General features: G+C 37.1%; 1 non-coding gene across 1 annotated transcript; it reads left to right on the top strand.

Annotated features, from left to right (window-relative positions):
- Positions 1 to 3,670: 3,670 nt before the first annotated feature.
- TRNAG-GCC (transfer RNA glycine (anticodon GCC)) lies at positions 3,671 to 3,741 on the top strand. Its single transcript has one exon. It is a non-coding gene; the product is annotated as a tRNA-Gly (tRNA).
- Positions 3,742 to 4,258: the final 517 nt, after the last annotated feature.

The raw sequence follows: 4,258 nt of genomic DNA, 5'->3' as shown, positions 1-4,258 counted from the left end.
GGATGAATTAACAAATAAAAGTATAAACTAAAAGTATATAGTTATACTTTTAGTTTATACTTTTATTTGTACTATATACTTTTAGTTTATACTTTTATTTGTTAATTCATCCTAGCTCTCTCTCTTTTTGGTCCAAACCCGTCCATTTGCCACCCCTAGTATAAACTATTAAAAAAAACAAACAAACAAAAGTTTTAAAAAAAACTAAGTGATACAGACTAACCTTTTACCGGGGAGAAGGAGAGAGAATTATTAATGCACGGCAGAGAGAGCGAGGGAGAAATGGAGCACGGCAGAGAAAAGTGATAGCAATAGAAAATATAAATAATTCTCACGAGACCTCCTCTAGTTAATGAAATATGGAAATTCTATGAAAGTGCCTAAAATCTTAAAATTTGAAAGTGGCTAACCCCTAGGGCACCTTATGAAAATATCTAAATCCTAGGGTACCCTATAAAAATGCCTAAATCCCTAGGGTATCTTATGAAAGTGTCTAAATCGCTAAAACCCTATAATTAAAAAGTGCACTATAAAACTCATATGAAAGTGTCTAAACCTAAACAAGGGCAACTTTATGGATCAAAGCAAGATATGATATCAAGGTGTATACGATGGAAAATTAAAAGAAATCTTGATGGTGCTAGACGTCTCATTGTTGAGGAGTATTTGGGTGTATTTTTCTTTTTATTTACCTTGTCTTCGTGTATCTTTATAGGGTTGGATTGAACTTTTTGGTTCTCCCTTCCTACTCGATGTACCCTCTTCGACTTTAATAAAATTTTCTTTTACCGATCAAAAAAAAAATGTCTAAACCCTAAGGCTCTATGAAAGCTCCTAAACCTAAATCCTAAGGTACCCACCCTGGGATGTCCTAAACCCTAAAATCCTAGGATACCATAAAACCCTAGGATACCTTAAAACCCAAAAATTCTAAGGTACCATAAGATTTTATGGTATCCAAGGGTACTAGGGTACCCTAGTGGGTACCTTAAAACACTAGGATATCCTAAAATTCTAGGGTGGCACTTTCATTAATGGTAAATATATTTTTGTAAAAATGGACCTAGTGGTAATTAAGTATTTCATCTCTCCTTAATTGAAAATTAAGTTTCACAAAGATTCATGCTTTCGTTTAATATATAGTATAGATAGATATGTACGTATCCCCCCTTGTCTTTATCCCTAGTTTGTTTGTTTACAAAAAAGGGAACCCGAGCTATTTTAATCCCAATCACTATTTAATCTCCCTCCAACCTCCATAATTTATCACCCTTCCCACTTTGCCATACAAAAAACCTCATGGGCCCGTGTTTTTCCCTTCTCCAGCCTTCTGTTTTTTTTTAAAGTGATTTTGACACTTTACATTTAGTCATTAGCACTTTATTTTTTGTCTTTATTCTATGTGAAACTACCAAATGACCCTTTTATTTTATTAGTGTTCATCCACTTTAAAGGGTATTGTTGTAATTTCAAATAGGAAAAAAGACAAAAAAATGGAGTGTCAATAGTTAAAAATGTAGTGTCAAAATAAATTTCCTGTTCTTAAACGTTTCTGCTACTGCATAGTTAGCTACCATTTGGCCCTATTTGGTAGAAATAAGTATTTATTTCATATTTTCAAACTCAAAAATAATGTAAATGAAAATAATTTTTCAATTTTTTTCGCACCGTATTAAAGATTTAAATGAGATCTTTCAAACAAGATCCATATTGTATATTTTTATATTTCAATACGCCCATCATTTTGGAGCTTGAAATTGTCTTTTTAAAAAATAAGTACTTATTTGGCGTTCGGGAACGGGGTCTAAGATCCCAATTACCATTGCCATCAATTAAGGTCAGTCACATTCCTATTGGAATTTGTATGGGGGCCAGGTAATTGAGTGCAAAGAGGCCGCGTACTAAACCGCCAGTCCTTCCAAATATGAACCAGATTCCCATCTCCTATAGTCCACTCAAGACCTCTATCCAGGATAGGTTGGGTTTTAAGAAGAATACTTCTCCAAGTCTGAGAAGCAGATCTTGAGTGTGGCCAAGTGGATAAAGAGTGATTTTGAAGGTATTTGTCATGCAGAATTTGAACCCAAAGACTATCCTCTCTAGTGGTCACTTTCCACCCCAATTTGGTTAAATTAAAAGAGCCAAGTTTTGTTCTTTAGCTTTGTTGATGATTCCCAAGCCCTCTTTGTCCTTGTGTTTACAAACCATCTGCCTATTGATGATATGGATTTTCTTCTTGCCCTCGGAATCTCGCCAAAGGAAATTCCCATCCTTGTACAGTTCTCAGAAACCACTGCTGCTTTAAGCAATATGCATGTTTGATTACCTATATATTAATTCTCTTGTTTAATTGTTCAAAGAAAGTTCCACTAGGAGGTATCAAAGTTACAATGCAATTTACAATTTAACATTAGGTTAGGAAAAAAATGGAATCGTTGAGGGAATCCATCAGTCCCGTTAATGAAATTCCTTACTGTAAACTCGGCTGCTTCAGTGGAGCTATTTATTATTCAGGCCCATAGGACTCTACCTTTCATGTTAGCTCCTGGCCCTTTATATTTATACTCCGCATAAAATACCTTATCTAATTCATCTGGACCCCGGCCTTCCTATTCTAGCCAGCCCGCCGGGTCAATTAAACCGTCAAGAAAGGTGTTTATTATGACCGTTCTTTAGAAAAAAAACCCCACGGCCTGCCTAAAAATGTTTTGAAATTTGAAAATTGTCGATGTAGGTTAGGTGCAGCTGCTATTATACAATTTTGGATTATGAAGTACCGGTTTTTCATCTTCAGACTTTTTTTTGTACTGTTATTGTGTTTTTTTTAGAGTCGCGAGGTTTGAGTACGTAAATCATGCAATTTTGATAAACCATTGCCGAGTTCCTGAATATGAAATCCACGGTGCCGTAGATTTCACATTCTCTAAAGAACTGGTTATTTTTCGAGGTGTATAGATCGAGTGTCTTGATATCCTTTAAAGTGGCATTTGTAGAAGGCAGAAAGGTCTGCTTCTATCCTAAATGCTACAGCTTGATTCCCGTACGGACCAGATGTGTTCTCAAACGTAAATGAAAAAATGAGGAAAAAACATTTTTGAGTGTCTTGTTGCCTTGCGCAACAAATCCTTGACCTCGTATATATCCCTATAAATGAAAAAACATTACGACATTAGCATTCCGTGTAAGAGGTGGAAAATGGACGAGTTTGGACAAGTTGAAAAGGGTCGCGAGTCAAATATGGGTGGGTCAAATACGGGTCGATGGTAGACGGGTTAAAACTGGTCCGGTCAAATATGGGTCGAGCCAAATCCAAACCCGGCCCAACCCAACCCTAGCCCTAGATGATAGGATAATTGTTAGTCCACCACTGTTGTGTTGAAACACAAAAATATCACACCATTTAACATAATTTATGGAGGAAAAACGTAATCTGGATATATCTTCATCTCTGTTTTCCATGGCCGCATTCTCTATTTTTCAGATTGGTCACCATCTTACCAGTTTATGAATTCTAGTTTGCCAAGTAGCCATGGGCCCATGGGGCTTTCTGCAAAGTGGACGTAGGCAGGTAAGATAGCGAGGGTGCGTTTGATTACAAATAAAAGGCAGGTAAGATAGAGAGTGTGCGTTTGATTACAAATAAAAAAAAACAGGCTTATTCGAAACAAAAGCACCAGTGGTCTAGTGGTAGAATAGTACCCTGCCACGGTACAGACCCGGGTTCGATTCCCGGCTGGTGCAACACAGGGCTGTGAAGATAACCGTGCCACCTGTGGCGGAAGGGTCTGCCGCAACGGTCTGATTTATTCGGATTGTCAACAAGGCATTGCTGAGCTCTCTTTTCTTTTTCGTTTTCCCTCTCTTCCCATCAACTTCCTTTTTCAAGGCTTTGATTTTAAAATTATACACACATCTACCTTGTCCTTTTTTTTTCTTCTTTCTTCTTCTGTTTTTGTTGTTGTTGGACTTATGTCTTTCCTGTTTTTTGGGTTCCACTATTGATAGATCCTAAGGTAAGAGACAGTATATATTACGAACAGGACCTGAGTCCTTACAGTGAAAGCAAATGCGTTATTGGATTATAGTGCGTCTTGGTGAGGACCTTCTCTACTTGGGAAGATTCACAAGTGTATGTTCTAAGCCCTAGCCTGAGCAAGTTTCCACCCTTTTCGCTGGGTATCTTAGTCCTAGTTCAATTATTGAGGGAGTTCAAATGTGTTGTGGTCTTTGTGTCCAATTGTTAAATTTGAGAGGAAGT

Source organism: Rhododendron vialii, chromosome 12a (assembly GCF_030253575.1).
Source record: "Rhododendron vialii isolate Sample 1 chromosome 12a, ASM3025357v1".
NCBI lineage: Eukaryota > Viridiplantae > Streptophyta > Magnoliopsida > Ericales > Ericaceae > Rhododendron > Rhododendron vialii.
Note: the sequence above shows the minus strand (reverse complement) of the source record. Positions and strands in the feature narration are given on the sequence as shown.